General features: G+C 40.9%; 1 protein-coding gene across 5 annotated transcripts in view; it reads left to right on the plus strand.

The window, feature by feature from the left end:
• The window catches only part of Itprid1 (ITPR interacting domain containing 1), a 173454-nt gene that overhangs the window by 18023 nt on the left and 137187 nt on the right, over positions 1 to 18244 (plus strand). The window contains exon 1 of one of the 5 annotated variants that reach the window (XM_006505947.3): positions 13114 to 13926. The exons of 3 other annotated variants lie outside the window; for them this stretch is intronic. The gene's annotated coding sequence lies outside the window, so the exon portion shown is untranslated. Of the gene's footprint in view, positions 1 to 13113; positions 13927 to 18244 lie in introns of those variants that run through there. One more of the 5 variants, NM_001081665.1, reaches the window with a different exon arrangement.

Raw genomic sequence — 18244 nt, forward strand, 5'->3', positions numbered from 1 at the left:
GAACAAGGGCTAGAGTGAGAAGAATAAAGAGGAGATATCATGGACATTGGGGTGGAATTGACTAGAAGGAGCAACTTCTCACAGTCTATATCACAGGATGATACCCACCATTAACAGCAATTAATAGAATATTTCAATATAGTTATTAGATAAAAGTTTGAATGTTCTCAACACAAGGAAATGCCAGCAATTGAAGATTGATCTGCCTATTTTCCCGTTAGAATTATCACATAACTTATACATATGTTGAATGTCACACTGTACTCCATAAACACACACAATTATTGAGCCAATTAAAAACAAAAAAAAATCTGAAAACATAATGAGACTTGAGGAGCAAAGAGGACAACATCCTGCTAGATACTTGAGTGGGATTTTTCTCTCTCAATCCTCACAGAACACTACATAGCACACATTACTATTGACAAGCTCATAGAAAATGAATGTGAAGCTAGCCATTGTTTAATGCCTGCGCTCACACATTGTCTGCTCTATTCACAGTAGCCAGGAAATGGAAACAACCTAAATGTCCTTCAAATGATGAGTAGGTAAAGAATATGTGGTCCACATACACAATGGAATACTATATAAATGTAAAAAAAAAAAGTGAAAACATGAAATTTCAGGTAAATTAATGGAACTAGAAAATATATTGAAGGAAATACCCCCAAACCAGAAAGATATGTGTTCCATGTTCTGTCCTGTCTGTGGGGTGCTAGCTTGTAATCCTTAGATTCGAGTGCATAACCTGGAGTGACTGCAGAAACCAGGAAACTAAGCTGGAACCATGGTAGGGGTGGGCTTATTGGAGCACCAGAGAGGAGACTTTTTGGGAAGGGGAAAATGAGAAAGTCAGCAGGGGAGACTTACTTGGGAATACGGGCAGGGAAAGCTACATAGAGGAAGAAGAAAGGGTAAGGGATAAATAACAATAAGATGTTTGAAAAAGCTGTCGGGAATTATTTATGTTAAAATTACACTGTCTCTATTAAAGTTTGGGCCCTTGGGTGATGGCGATTCCCCCCAAATCATAGACTGTCTAGCATGACTAGTGTCAGGCATGGGACTCTTCCTTTCAATTTATTGGTTGGGAGTTCATCAGACCACCCAGACAATATAGGCTATTGCCTTTGTCCTTGGTGCCTTCCAGAAAAAGCAAGTAAGACCCTTTTTACCAAGGATGCCACACATTCTTGACTCAGGCCCTGAAGATCTAGATCAATCTGGATCTGATCTGGAAGCCTCGTTTCTGAGGATTAGCTCTCACGGACAGGAAGGTACAAGGTAAGCAACTGGTAGTCCTAGCCAGCTGTGACACCTATGAACCATTACAACGAATTGCTAGGCAAGATGTGTCTAAAGATTCAGTAGCTGCACTTACGTTCTGGGCACACACAGCCAACAGCCACTTAGTTGAACTTAAAATCTGCTCAATAGGAGGGGATTCAGGCCTGGTGCTGTTAATCTAGCCTATCTCCATGGCTGCTGAGGCTATGGGCCCTAAAGGAGGATCTGCTGCTGCCATTTTCCTAAAACTCTGAAATCTCTAACTGGATGTGAGTACTTACCCTCATCCCCACAGGTGAGTGGACTTCCCACTGCTCATCAAAGCTTCACTTTACACCATGAAGGCCAATGCAGGAGCCACAACTGGTCACATGTCAGAGATAACTGAACGTGGGTGCACACCCCCAACTAGTGCCAACAATGCCTACATTTAAGGCTCAGGGAAGACTGTGGAAGATCGATGGAAATGTTATAAGAGCTAGAGTACCAGAGCATCTGCTGCAGGATGGCCTCGTCCCTAAGATAGATGGATAGATAAGTAGATAGATAACTAAATTAATAAATGATTAATTGATTGATTGTATGTAAAGTAAAGGAGAGCAAATTTTTTTTCCCAGAAAGCATAGAAAGTGTAAAATGAGAGAAAAACAAGTAGAAGAAAGATAATAAAACTTAGGAAGCATAGAAAGTGTAAAATGAGAGAAAAACAAGGAGAATAAAGATAGTAAAACTCAGGACAGATGACACCATTCTTGTTATACTTTTTGCTTCTATGTGAAGCCCTGGGAACGGTGGAAAAGCTACTAAAATCAGAACTCTTTTGAAAGAACACACTCTGGATCTTCCATGCAAACTCAAAGAAGACATTTGGATTAAAACAAGCAAGTTCGATAAAGATAAGAAAAACAGGTTTTCTACAAAGAAGCAAGCATCAGTTTAACCCTGTGTCTTCTTTATTACTCTAAATGCCAGCAGACAAACATACTTTAATGATCTTCTTCTCTCAATGAAGTTTCAGATCTGAGTGTTTAAACTCAGTTAACTGCAAGAAAGCAGTAAAAATATACAACATACAGCAGAGTATTACTATTTTTGATAAAATTACTTGAATGCTCATTCCCATTTGACAAAAGAAGAAACAAAGTCAGATTAAGAAGGAAGAAACTGTAACATTTAAAAGATTTGTTTGACTATTTCAACAATCCTTTGAACATGTGCAAATGCGTGTGGGTTCATGTGTGCATGCGTGCATACAGACATTCACATGCACATACATATACAGATACAGACACACACATAGAAACACACACATACACACATGGACACAGACACACACAAAGAAACACACACATGCACATACACACATGGACATACACACAGAGAGAAACACATACACACACACACACACACACACACACACACACACACTTGTTTCATGTACATTTGTTACATGAAAGCCTAAATTAAAAATGCAATTTCTAATTTAACCAATTACAATAGTTGTAATTATTGTAAAGTCATAAAGAATACATGTTGGTCTTAATCTACATTTTCTAACAGAGCTTCTAAAGTCCTTGAGTTTTGCAAAGACTGCATTGAGAGGACATTCTGTTGTTCTTTATAATCCTATTTCCATCCACACCTGAGTTTCTGCTGATGCCCTGACTCTAAAGGATGTGCTGCCTGCCTCTCTGTGGGAATCAGCTTTATGATGAGAGAGGATCAGAGCTTGCATCAGTGTGTCTCTGCTCAGCTCTTCAGAGGGGAGCAGGCTGGGATTGAGTCAATGGGTACCACTGAGTCAATGGTTATTGTTGCCGTCTTTCATATAAAAGTAACAAGGTCTCCATAAAGTCCCTAAGTGACCCGGTTCAGTGTTTCTGGGTGGGCGAGGAGGCGCTAGAGCAGGGAGAGAAGTGCTCTTTCCCCGTGACACAACTTGTGCTAGACATGCCCTCCATGTGTCTGTTTGCTTGACTTGGAGCCTCTATAACAAAACACATGTAGCAAGTCAGCTTATGTCTGAGCCCTGTGCTGGGAGAGCAACTCTCAAGCTTGGTAAAGGGTCAGGGGAGTGCTCACTTCATAGCCCATGGGCCAACAGTTCGTGGGGCCTAGTTTTCAAGTGCACAGCAGCTTTTAATCTCAGAAGCAGGTAGACTTTGGTGATAGTTTTACATCCGTCATTTAAGGGGAGGTCATCTATAAAATTTAAGGCTAGATTTTTTTTTTAATGTCTTTTGCCACCAAGTGGTGCCTTCCCCTTCAGATCTAATGACTTTTGTAAGCAGGGTAAAATAGCTGTAAGCTGGAGAGAAATCTGACTTCTGAGATTCAGAAAGTTTGCTATGGAGAACTGAGTAAACTAGAAATGCCAGAGGTATGTTTTCACTCACTTACTTGCCAGCTGTCCCACAGACACCCCACTATTCCCAACTGACACAGGAAACTCTATGGCCATGTCACTAGGTCCCTATGGTACTCTTTCTTGGCCTGTTCTTACCAAAGTCATACTGGTCTGTCTTTGCTTAAGTTGAAGAACCACTATCTTAAATATTGTAGATCAGTGGATCTCAACCTTCCTAAGGCTGCAGCTCATTAATAGAATTCCTCATGTTGTAGTGACCCTCCTCATCATCAAATTATTTCATTGCTCCTTCATACCTGTGATTTTTCTGTTATGAATTATAATGTAAACATCCAATATTACCCACACATTGAGAACTGCTACTGTATAGCTTCTCCAAAAATTACATCTCTAACTTCTGATTTGTTTCTAGGTCCTGCATGGCAGAATTGCCTGTGGTATCTCCTTTGCTGTGCCCAAGCTCAGAAGCAAAATGGCTTTGAGATTATAGGCATCTGTTACAATGTTCAACCAATGTGGATTATTTTTCTCTTGATTTTTTTTTTTTTTTTGATAGAAGAGATCCAATCATTTTGGTCTGCTTTGCAGGGAGTGAGAGGAAGGTAAGCTTTGGGTGTGAATATGTGTGAGGAACACTTGCGGACCTGTTATAATGACACCATAGAAATCTTTTAGCGTCAAAAACAAAAATACCCCGATACTTCCTGCCTTCCCGTGGAGCACTGGCCTTAGACAAGAGTGTTACAAAAGCTGGGAGAGTTGATGTGTTTGTGGATGTCGTTATGGAAAGAATTTAATTTGAAGGGTTAAGTGGGAGAAATATTACAGATTAAGTTTCCTAAAATAGAGAATCAGAAAGTCTTTGTTCTGTCAATATACATCTGCTACTTCCAGCTGTACTTACACAAAGCAAGCAAGGTTGATAGACCTTAAGATGAGGAAAGGAAATCTGTAATGCCCCCAAATCTGTGGTTGGAGAAGGAGATGTTTACTGTTACTTCCTCTCTTTCAACAGCATCAGGAGGGTGTTTTCAGAGTGTTCTGTGATTCTTGAGTTGTAAATACAGTTTATGCAACATCACTAACCTGATATGAAGGTGGAAGATTCATCCAGCTTGACGGAAATGGGGAAAAGGAGACAGGCAGGATGATGACCACCCAAGCAGCCTTCTCCACCCTCCCCCAGTGAAATCCTGATGAGAGACCTGGATGGATGTCATATTAAATCTGGCAATGTTTAGGCTTCTCTTGTCACCGTTCTCAAGTGAAAACAGTACATGATATCACTGGATCAAGCTGGTTACTCCCTGCCTGTAATGGAGCATGACAGCCAAGTTCCACCTGTGCCTTTTTTCACCATGATGTTTGGCCAGTGGCCGAAGCTGCTTGGCTACTTGGCTGTATAAGAAGGAAACTAAACTGTAACTGAGATGATTAATCTGATTCTATACTCACAACAGGCAGACCTTTGAAGGGCTTTGGGACACAAAGAGTAGAGACTGTAATGGTTGGTAGCACTTTTTTTTTAGGCTCTGAAGAAGAAATTAACCAATGAACTTGGGTCCATTGATCTGGCATTATTAGTATTTGGAAAATAAAATGGTAGCTCTATCTGCATTGGCCATCAAGTCGCATGGCCACAGTTTATTACTGGGCTGTTCATTACTCATCATACTCTCCTTTCCAGAGAAGATCCCTCGAACATAGATGCTCCATATAATACGTTCACACTGATTCACAAAAAGTGAGCAGCCATTCACTTTTGCACGTGAAACCACTCCAAGAGGAAGCAGGGCACCATCATCCCCATTGGCTGACAGGGAAACTGAGGATGAAAACATTAGGCAGTTGGCCTATTCCATACAGCAAATGAATGGCTGCCCCAGTCCTTGAATCCATACCAGCTAACAGAGTACATGCTTACCGGTATCCTGCTAGCTGCTGGCTTCCGGCCTTCAGCCCAGCGCTCTTACTTCCATGACATAGACTTTTCTCTGGCCTCAACATCAGTGTCATCTTGAGTAACCATGGCTTTGTCCTGTAACTCTGTGAGCTTGACACTCAAACTCATCAGTTCTGTCCACAAACCCATGCAAGAGCTGTTGGCAAACTTATACAAATCTTAAAATACATTTTTTTTCTGAGCCTTCACAATTAGTGCCTCTATTCCAGGTGGTAAAAAAACAAAACAAAAACCAGCAAAACAAACAAACAAACAAACAAACAAACAAAAAAAACCCAACAACATCAACCAAAAAAACCCTCATCGGGGCATACTGAAACACTATAATGTGTCATCTAGAAATACCCTATTCAGGGCACACAGAAACACTATAATGTGTCATCTAGAAAGCAAAAGTGTACATGGAATATGTTTTGTGATTCTTCTCTCAGCATGGAGATACAAGTGTAAAAGAGAATTAATTTGTGTCAAGTATAAACTCTGTCATTAAACTAAAGGTTATCAGTGAATATAATGGCCACATATTATTACATCTACTTCCTGTTGATATATTAGTCTCCAAGTGCTTTTATGTAGTAATTAATTTTTATTTCATTTTATCCTTTTTTTTTTCTTTGTTGAGCTAGGATCTCATAGCCCTAGCCCTGGAACTCACTATGTGGTCTAGGTGGCTTTATACTCATAGTGACCCTACTTCAGCCTCTCATGTGTTGGGGTTACAAATGTGAGCTATCATGCCTCATTAATAGCTATATTTAACACAATTAAAAACATGTGTGGTTTTTAAAAACCAATATGGCCTTTAATTCTTACTATAGTTGAGATCTGAAGTGTTTCCCCCCAAGGCCAGCGAGTGTGCAGCCCAGACTTCATGGAGATGTTCTCAGGCGGTATTGAAATTGCAGATGTATGACCAGGAAGTGGTCTTCAGGCCACTTCAGTCATGTGCTTACAGGAAACCATGAAACCATAGCCTTTACCCTCTTCTTTCAGTTCTTTTCCATGAGGTAGGAGGTCCTGTTCTGCCACGGGTTTTCCTCCAATTAACACTTGGCAGCCACCCTGAGACTTCAAGGTGCTGATGCAGTTGATCGTGGACTGGAGCCCTGAAAGCTATGAGCCAAAACAGGGAAATCCGACTAACATGTCCTCTTCCGCATCCTAGAAATGCTCCTGATGGTAAAGAAAGATAAAGACAGGCCTTACCAACTTATATAAAACACGGGCCTCGCCTGGATAATCAAACCCCAAGCAAAAATGAGGGGCTTCACACGGAAGGGAGTTTCCACATACATCCTTATTCCCCACCCCCCTCTCTGAAGACTCTCACATACCCTCTTCCCTCTGATAGTTAAGACTAGCAGCACACGATATTTACCAGGGGAACTATTAATTGTACTAGAGCATATCATGAATTAGAGAAAATGAGGATATACACTGCAATTATTGATGAGAAAGACTGCAAAATTAAATATTTATTAGAATTATTCTATAAGTTCAAGGCAGCATTAAGTAAAAGCCAGCATGGGTGGTAAATTTCCGCTGAACTTTCAGCAAAGTCATCCTAAACATTGAACGCACAATAACATTTAAGGCCAACATGGTGGTTTAAATGAATGTTCCCCATAGGCTCTGGTATTTGAATAACTGGTCCCCAGGCTATGGTGCTACTTGGGTGGGTTCAGGAGGTATGGTCTCACCGGAGGAAATACATCAGTAGGTGTTGTCTTTGAGGTTTCAAAGCCTTGCACCATTCCAAGTTGACTCTATCTCTGACTCTTGCTTGCTTGTGCTTCACGATGTGAGATCTTAGCTGTTTCTCCTGTCGTGCCTGCTCTCTGCTGCCATGATGCTGTTTCATGACAAACTCCCACTTCTCTGCCACTGTAATCCAAATAAGCCCTTCCTTCTGAAAGCTGCTGTAGCCATGGGATTTGATCACAGCAACAGCAAAGTAACTACCGCTGCAAAATTGAGGACAAAGAAAAGGGTTTGCCATCCTGGTTAAGGAGATTTACCTGAAGACTTCAGTAACCCAAAACTGTGAGGTGGTGGTTCAGACCCATGAACAAATAAAACACACCTAACAGAAGCAAAGGTCAGAGAAATGGCATCGTACACAGAAATGAAGGAAGTAGATGTAGTGCCAATTCAGGTGGTGATGGTATTCCAAATGCTGGCTTTCAGTATACACAAAAGGCAAGCACGGGTCTTCATGCTATTATAAAAACAACCCCAGCAGTGTGCAAGAACTAGGTATAAAGGTAAAGACACGGAATACAAGGTAGAATAGAACGTTTTTAAAATCACTGTGATTTGGGTGAGAAAGTATTTTTTTATGTAAAACCCCAAAGCACAAGCCAGACAGTAAAACCCGATTTTGACAAAATCAGAATTAAAGACCCCTGTTCAATGAGACTCCTGTAAAATAGAGTAGCATATGGTTGGCAGATTAGAACGTATTTGCACCTGTGAAAACCAACAGAGGGCTGATTTAGAAACTACAAGGGACTCTAAGAACCAACCAGAAACACAAAGAAATGGTTGAAGTCACTGCCTCTGCTCTCTAGTCCACCACCAAAGAGAAAGGGAATGGGTCTTTGGCAGTAAACCTGTGGCAGGAATGTGACTTTCAGTCTTTGATATGTGCTTAGACAACACAGTGTCTCTTTGAGTTAAAAAACAAACAAACAAACAAACAAACAAGGGGGGAGGTGTTTCCAGGGTACTATGAATATGCATAATACCTCAGATCCTTGCTCATAGGTATAATTTTGAACAAAGTAAAATATTCTCACCAATTCTTGATTCTCTGGCCTGTAAAATTCTCAGTTGACCATGATGCTGAAATCCAGCTATAGGTGTATTTCTCAGGCACTTTTAGACAAGTTCATAAAAGATCAGTTGTGAAAAATACTGTTTATAATCAAATTATGGGCAAGTTTGTAGCACTGGAGTCTAGCTAAATATCTTTCCACTTTGTAAAACATAGTCAGATGAACGGCTTGGTTTTTAAATGATATGTAGGGACCATACAAGCAAAGAAGTGCGAACAAGTTCGTCTCTAAAAGTGGAATCTGGATCTTCACGTGGTGTATGGGAGAAATAGCCCTTCAGGGTACCTGAAAATGGCACGTGACAGGTCAGATCTCTATTAGATATTGGAATGGATTAGAGTAAGAGGAACCCAGAAAAAAATGAGGACCAGCAAGGGGTATAACAGAGCAATATTCAGATTGAACAGGTAGTGTCAGTACACATAGATAGAAAAATGTCTGAGTGGACTTCAAGGGGACAAGATGATAGGACTTGGTTTTGATGAGAATGAAGAATGGATAAACCATGAATAATGCAAAACTTTTGGTTTGAATTTTAAGACATTACTCTCATTACTAATTGAAATCTGACGGGCATTTCCTGCAGTCAGAAGTGATGTTTGTAAATAAAGAAAAGCCATCGGCTTTAATGTTCAGAATATTTAATTTTAGCCAGTATGAGAACCACAGAAGTATTTACTATTGACTGGTATGCTGTGCCTAGTGGAGCTTGATCCTGTAAACCTTGTTAGAAGCAGTGAGAAAATGAAGAAGAGACAGACATACAAACAAAAAAGCTGAGGGCAGGAGAGCTGTGCCCACTCTGATAGAATAGCACCTACTGTACAGCAACCTGGAACCTCATTCAATTTGTTATGTATGGCACAGGAGGAGGAGTCAGCTAGTCTTTGTAGGAGCAGTTGCTAGTTAGTTATTTATAAACACTTGTACTTTCACACACTGTCAACATTCATAGTAAACAATATTATGGAATATATGCAAGGCACAGTGGTGATATGTGGTAGCGGCATTAGCATTGCCCTGAGAGGGACACAGAATAGAACCTAATTGTGTGGCTTTGAGTCTGGTTCTATTCTGACTGCTGCTGTTTCTCCATGTCTTAGGTCCTTACCTGTAAAACAGGGTAATGTGTGCAATATGATTGTTATGTGCTTTAAAACAGAATGCCATGGAAGATGTCAAAATAAGTGAGCATAGCATCAAGAGGAGATTTATAAAAGACCCTGGAAGCCCAACATGGCAGAGGGTTGAGACCGTGGTGATCTTGCGATCATATTAAGAGGCTGTGGAACCTTTAAGAGGTGGAGCCTAGCAGAACTTCTTTAGGTCATTGCAAACACTGACTCTGGAAGAGATTGAGGTAGCTCTTCTGGAGCTCTGAGTTGGTTTTCAACAAAAGCTTGTTTGAAAACAAGCCCTATCATTTTCTATGCTCTTCGGCTTCCAATCTAGAGTTACCTCTCCCATGCTCCCAACCTATAGAATATAAGGTGATCTATCCAGGAAAGACCTCTCCCATACAACACCAACCACATTATTTGGACTTTTGGTCTCTAAAAAAATAAATTATCCACATTGGGTATTTTTTTTTAATAGTAGCAGAAAACTTTCAAATACATGGACTAACCTGGGACCTGTCAAACAGAAGGGCAGGTGAAAGAGTACATGCAAAATCATGAGGTTAGACAAAATAGACAATCTGGGGAAAATCTATTAATTCAATATATCTGGAAGGTATAGTGTGTATGTCTGGTGTCAGAGACAGTTGAGGCTGGACATGTTACCCTGTGAAGCCTTTGTTTTAATAAACTCATCTCTGAGAGTCCTTGTTGTCCTTCTTCCCATTGCTCACCACTGCCCCTCTCCGTGTTTGCTTTCTCTTATTTGCTTTTTGTCTTGAATGGTTATATGTGAATTGAGATGGTTGGTTAAGATTTTGACCTATACAAGTCTGCCCACATCAGTTATGATACCTAAAACAAAAAGCCAAAATTTCCTCTTTGTTTGAACATCTACTGGTTCTCGACACATCAAATTTCACCTTAACTACCAAGATGGATCCCACATTGCTCAGGTGTCATCTTGATCCTTAGAAGTGACAGCCTTCATTGTGTTATTGGATGAGTGCTTCGTTTTCTCCAGGTCAGTCTTCAGATTTTCATGCCCTTTGTGTAGTCTATGTTGCATCTGAGGAGGCTCTTCCTGACTTCTGTGATCCCTGATTTTGAGTAGTCAACATGTCCTCCTCATTGGTTGTGGTTCAACAAGAAATAATCAGGAGCAGCTAAGAGTTGAGCTTAAATTTATGGTACAAAATGGAATGGCTACTTCTGAATCTTGCCTGTGTTCTTTAGACTCGTTGCATCTACGCCTACATTACCAAATAGCCCCTCCTTTCTGGTAAGTAGCTGGAAACTTAAAGACACTGAGCAGGATATCATTTCATAATCTTAAGTCATCTTTTTGAGACATGCTCTCACTATGCATAATTGACTGGACTAGAGCTCGATATGTAGACCAGGTTATCCTTGAACTCACAGAGTGCTTGCCTCTGCCTCCCAAGTGCTAGGACTAAAGGCATATACTACCATCCATAGCAAAAGTTTATAATCTTGATAGGGACAATTCAAATAAAAATATTGCCAGACACATAGAAGACAAATAAACTATCTATAGGTGCATTGAAACTTTAGGTTGCTAGCAGGGGGAAAAAAGTGAGTCTAAACAGAAAAAGGAGACAAGACTACAAAATGAAGGTTCTCTTTCTAGATCAAGAAATGAAGAGTTCAAGGTAGAGGAGAGCAAGCACTCTGTGAGTTCAAGGCTAGCCTGCTCTACATATTGAGCTCCAGTCCAGCCAAGTATACATAGTGACACCATTTCTCAAAAAGATGGCTTAAGATTATGAAATGATTTTAATTTTAAAGATCATGACTTGACCACTGGCAGGGACTGAGAAGGTAGCATACAGGATGTATGAGAAAGGGACATCCCAAAGTATGGGAAATGACCATGGATCATTCTGCAAGGAATTATTCCAGAGGTTCTGTAACCTTGTCAAAGGGGCATCCAGGCTTGGAAACAGAAGCAGGAGCTGTTAGTGCTGTCATGAACCTTTGGATAGGTATGGTGCCTTTTTTTATGAGTGGTATTAAGTCCTCCCATGTTGAACCCAGGTGAGGAAAGAAAACAAAAGAGCATTGCTGCCTTAGATATCCAAGAAAGTCTTTACAAACAAAATAAAACACAGAGGAAGCGCTGCCTGAGGCTGCAAAGCCAACACAGAGGGCACACATTACAGTCATTACTGCGATTCCACAGGGGGGAGAAATGTAAACAGAAGCATGTACTTGATTCTCAAGCATTAGCCCGTCTGTGGGAACAGGGAAATATCAAGGGCAGAGGTCTGACCTAGGGATAAAATTACCAATTCATTCCACCTTCCTTTCAGGGTTCTTATGACAATTAACTTGCCAAGTTTCAACCACAAGACCATATGTTTGCTAGGTCACGTGGAGAAATGGGGTTTATTCTGATTATTTGTTTGTGTTAACATTGGAGCAGTGCAACAGTTATCACACTGGACAGATTCAATCTGTCAGGAGAGCTCCCCGTACACGAACGTGTGAAAGTACTCCAAATGCATGTGAATTTTCAGGACGTTTTATTTATTAGCTTTTGTGTACATTTATGTAAGTGCTATATGTGTGCCTAGTGCCCACAAAAGGGTTCTAGATACCCTGCAGCTGTAATTATGGACTAGGTGGTTGAGTGCTGCCCTGTGGGTGCTGGAGATTGGATTTAGTCCTCCGGAAGAGTGGTGAGTCTTAACCACAGAGTCGTTCCCCAGCCCTCCAATGGGAACTTTTCAGTAGGAAATCCCTGCATCTGAGTCCTCCACAGCAGACCTTGTGCATAAATGCCTTTCACAGGATGGTGTTCCTGCTGCTGCCAGGCCAAACAACTGGTTCTGAAGACCCTTCTTAACTGGCAAAAGAATAGTCAGATATGTCAAGAACAGTTTTGGTCCATTAAATTAATGGACACTAACTATTCTAGTATTTTGGCAGTTGCTAATCAGTGATGTCACCCCAGTTAGGCTTTTTGATCAACCAAACCACCCATCCATCTATGCACAAAGAATAACAGGAGCACGCGTCACTATTCCCTTAGAAGCTTTACTTTCATAACTATATGAAAATTACTAACCTCGGACACGAATGAGCCTGGAGACAGGGCTCGGTGATTAAGAGAGCTTACTACTCTTCCCAGGCACCCAGACTCAGTTTCCAGCACCCACATTGGGTGACTCCCAATTGCCTGTAACTGCAGCTCCAGAAGATCCAACATCCTCTCTGGTTCCCATGGGCCCCTGCACACAAATGGCATACAGATACACAGACGCATACCTACCCACACATAAACTTAAAAATTAATATAAGATGTAGGGTCATCATCCTACCCTAATTCGTACGTGGGATTTCTGAGTCATAAGTCATAATTCAACCCACTAGACAGGCTCCCTGATTCTTTGGCCTCTCCAGTCTATTTTACTTTCGCATGCTCTGTTCTCACCACAAAGACTCCTTGGCATTCCCCCAAAGGCACTGTCCTATTCTACTGTCTTAGTGCTCTCTGCCTTCAGCATTCTCCAGGCAGTCTAAGCCAAGTTTAACCCCTTCAGCCCCACTCTTCAGGAAAGTACTATGCCCTGAGAACCAGTGAGGGCATTATTCTCCAGAAAGCCCCCTTCCCTTGAATGAATTCACCCTCTCTGGAGGAATGCCTCAACATTCCTCAGTGAGATCTCACTGCTGATCTGCATTCCAGATGCCACAAACTGTCCTTAAGGAGCAGAGTGAGTTGCTCATCTTCAATAGTCCCCTTCCCTAGCTTTCGGTGCAGCATGAAGTAGAGCTCAGAGGATCTTAAGGGCACATGGATGCCCAGAACCTCTTTAGTTAGACTCATTTCTGAGGGAGCTGTGTTGTCCAGGTCCCCTCTTTTCAGTGTCTCCTTCAGCTCAGGAAAACAAGTTTTTCCTTAGAACAAATGGGCGTGGAGTATGAAAATATCATGCAGGATTAGTCAAATGCTCTACTGCTTCCTGGTCTATGTCTTTCAGACAGTCTAGGAGTGGAGCTTGCGGCAGGTGGATAGGGATGTGGGGGAGACAGGGGGTTCTGGTGAGCATCTAGGGAGGTGGCTCAGGTGAACAGCTGTGAGGGGTTGATGAACAGCTTTAGAGGGCCCAGGTGAGCAGTGGCTTTGGAGAATGAACATTGCTTGTCCCCAGAACTCTACTCCGCCTGGGAAGGTAAGACTGTTTGCTAACTTCGTGAGTCACAGTACTCTACATGTTCTTGCGGCAGCCTGAAAGAAAACACTGAGTTCTCCCGTTGCCTTCCCACGTACTGGTACTGTGGAGACTCTGGGGCTGTAACCTGAATAACAGGCTCACAGGAATGCAGGTGAAATTGACCAAATTGGGTTGCTAGACACAAATGGGAAGATTTCAATGTTGTGGAGGCTGAAGGTGTTGAAATGCTCCCTGGGAGAAATGCTAATTGGAGTTGTGGGGGCTAAGAATCCGCAGGTGAATGGTGTGAGCATGCGTGCTAGCTGATTCCAGGGAAAGAGAAGAAATGGAGGAAGGGTCAGAGAAGCGATAGACAGGACAGACAGACACACAGAGACACACACACACACAGACACACAGACACACACACACACAGACACACAGACAAATAGACACACACATAGAGACACACAGAGACACACAGACAGAGACACACAGACACACAGACACACAGACACATAGAGACACATACACAGAGAGAGACACACACACATAGAGACACAGACACACACAGACACACACACAGACACACAGAGACACACAGACACACACACATAGGCAAACACACACACAGAGACAGACACACACACACAGAGACACACACAGACACACACACACAGACACACACACACAGACACACACACAGACACACACACACAGACACACACACACAGACACACACACACAGACACACACACAGACACACACACACCCCACATGAAAGTTCAGTTTCTAACTTTAAACTGGTGATGCTTATGTGAATCTGCCACTCTATAACAAGTTTTAGAATGATATTTTGATACTTTATCTTTAACAGTTATAGACTGCTAATTAATGAAACATCTGTTAAACACTAATGAAATTAAATGTTCCAACCAAACAGTAGAACATACTTGTGTTCTACTGTGTGTGTGTGTTGAGAGCAATTTCATTTGGCAGGTATTTTAAAAGTCAGTCATGGCTCTCTGGCTCTCTGTCACTTCTGGTTTGGTTTGGGGGCTCGGGCCTATTTTAGTTGCCATTACAGAGGAACATTCAAGACAAAAGGAACTGACTTTATAATTATTGATTCTTATTCAATCATCTTCAGCTAAATAATAATTTAAAGCATCCTTCTCCCAACTCTTTTCAGTCAAGATATGAAAGATGGAGTGAGAAATTAAGAGAAAAGCTTGTTTGTTTTGCCTTTTTAGAGAATCATTGTAATGATGCCTTTTATTTCTTTTATTGCTTCTCAATAAAAACATGTTGTAAATGCAGTGAAGGAAACTCACTGCTTTCTGCGGCATCGGTAAAAACCAGAGGCAATGCATCGAACTACTATATGGACACTAAAATTAGGCATGTGTGGGCTTCATCATACAAGCAGTGATGAGATAAAAGGCGTCCAGGACAGTGAGTGACTGCAGCTTGCCATGACTGCTTTGTACACCTGAGAAAGCAGGGATGGAATGAATTTCCTCAGCCTTATCTACCTTCTGCCATTTTATAAGCTCGCTATGAGCCAGCCTGATCTACTCACACAAGCAAGGACATGAGGAGGGAGCATGCTTGAGAGAGGCAGAACAAGGAACTAGAGAACAGACACCAAGTATGACCCCGAGTGAAGGGAAGGTGTGAGTTGACCCTTCTCAGGGTATGAGTGGATGAAGTCATTACGCTAATTGAGAGGCTATGTGTTTCAAAAAGCTCTCTGCCGACATATGCTGCTAGATTCTTAATTAAACATTAACCTTTTACAAATTGAAGTGTGCTACTAAAGGGAGGGAGAGGAGTGCAGTGAGGAACAGTAGGCAACAAACAGCAACATGGACGTTTTCCAGAGAGTCAGGGACACAGCGCTGGGGAAGATGTAGGGGTTGGGAGCTTAGAGATAACACCTTCCTTCTAAACAGCACAGTCATCTGTTATTGATTTCCAAATCTAGAATGCAAAAAATGATGGGTATCCTTGCTTTTACATAGATCTCATTGTACTTTGAATATCTTGTGTCTTGATTTACCCTGGACCTTCTTCACCCCTCCTCTAATCCTTTTCTTGCATACCAAATAGTCCCCACTAATTTCCTGTCGTTATATCGAAGTGTACAGTAAAAATCTAAATGTGATGCTTTTCTTGACCCCCATTATTACCCTATTTTGTTCCCCCCCCCGTTCCCTCTTTCATTACACACAATGCACACGCAAACACACATTTAACTCTAGATTCCGCATAGATTCCCTCCACTCTGCACAGCCTTGGTGTCTGCTCTCTAGTTCCTTGTTCTCCTTCCCTCGTGCATGCCTCCTTCTCATGCAAATTTAATCCAAGTTTGACTAATTTACTTAACATCATGATGTCTAGTTCTGTCCAATTTCCAGCAAATAGTATAACTCAACTCTTTTTTTATGGCTGAATAAAGGCTTGTTGTGTATAGGTGCTATATATTCCTTTTATACTGATCTGGTACCATCGCTTGGCTATTATGAATAGTGTTGCAGTAGACATGGCTGTGCAGTATCTCTGTGGTATGCTTGCTTATAGTACTTCAGATATACACTCAGGAATGATATAATTCCATCAAGGGATGCTTATATTTTCAGCATTTGAGATCCTCCATATTGATCTCTAGTGTGTGATCAACCGCAGTGATTCCCACCAGCAGTGTAGAAAGCTCCGTTTTTATGTGTCTTTTCACAGAACTTACTGTTTTCTTCATGACACCTATTCTGACTGGGAAGACAGAGAACTTCAATGACGTTTCGCTTTGCATTTCTCTGGTGACTGAATGGGATCCCCCACACAATTGGTTTCTCAATAATTAAGTATTGATGTATAAAGGAGATACTGATTTTTCTATGTCAATTTTGTATTCTGATCTTTGCTAGGCATGTTTGCTATACCTTAGCATTAACCTGTAATTATCTTCATGTTATCTTGTATAGCTTTGGGGGGTTTTAAGTACATGATCATATCATCTACAAATACAAAGTTTTATTTTTTGTCTCTTCTATTTGTATTTACTTTGTTTCCTGTGTGTGTGTGTGTGTGTGTGTGTGTGTGTGTGTGTGTGTGTTATAGCTAGGACTTTAAACCTCATTTTGAGTAAGGATGGACAGAATTATTACCCTGACTTTATAGGAGATACTTTTATTTTTGCATTTAGTATAATGCTGACTAAAGTTTTCTCATATGTAGTTTTTATCATGTTCAGGTATGTTTGTTTTGTTTATAGTTTCCAGGATTTTTATCATATAGGGTTGTTGAACTATATCAAAGGAATTTTTTTAAGTAGCTAGCAAAGTAGTAGGCTTCTGTAAGTCTTTCCTACATGTTTAGTGTTTGTTAGCGTACTCTACCCCATTCTTTCCTCTCCCCTGTTGCCCATCCCTATCTATACTTAAATTTTTAACTCGCAGTATTCCCCATGCTCTTATATGATATTTGTTCTATTATTATCTCATCCCTTATCCCACCTCCAACACTTCTCATGGGCCTTTTTGAGTTTCCTGACCTCTATAGACACCAAGAATTATTCATATACATCTAAAAATTCAAAGCTAAGATCCACATATGAGAGAAAACATTCAGTGTATGCCTGGCTGTGCCTGGGTAACTTCATTTAGTTAAATATTTGCTAGTTCCATCTACTCCTAAAAATTTAGTAATTTATTTTTTCTTAGCAGACAAATAAAATTCTATTGTATACACATTTTGCATCTCCATTACATATATCACTTGATGAACATCTATGTGGATTCCATTTTTAAGACATTATTAATAGAGGGGTGATGGGCAGTCTCTCTGTGCTTTAGGTATTTGCTCAGTAATGGTATGGATGGCTGATATGATAGCTCTATTTTTAGCTTTTTTGACAACCTCCCACACACACTTCCATAGTAGCTGCTCCCTTCCACAGTGGGTAAGAGATATTTTTCTCCACATCCTCCAAGGCATTTGTTGTCATTTATTTTCTTCTTAGTAGCTATTTGACTGAGATGAGATGGAATCTCAAAGTGGCTTTCATTTACATTTCCCTAGTGGCTAGCGGTGTTGCAGTTGTGTCTGAGACATATAAGTTTAACATTATACTGTCCTCTTGATGGATTGTACCCTAAATTAGCATGAATGTTTTACCCTTTCCCACTAGTTCCAGTTTGAAGTCTCTTTTGTCAGACATTAAACCAGTGACAGCCCTTTCCTAAGATCCATTTGCTTGTCCAACAACTTTTTCAATCCTTTCACCCAGAGAGTGTCTGTCTTTTGTGATGCAACGCATTTCTTGGAAGCAGCAAGTACATGTTTCCTGCTGATTGATCCTAGTCTGCTAGTCTGTATCTTTTGATTAGGAAATTAAGACCCATTGATATTCAGTTATGATGGAAAAGTTTGTGTTGATTCCTGTCCATGTTGGGTTGTTTTTGTTGTTGTTGTTGTTGTTGTTGTTGTTA

Source organism: Mus musculus, chromosome 6 (genome assembly GCF_000001635.26).
Source record: "Mus musculus strain C57BL/6J chromosome 6, GRCm38.p6 C57BL/6J".
Lineage (NCBI taxonomy): Eukaryota > Metazoa > Chordata > Mammalia > Rodentia > Muridae > Mus > Mus musculus.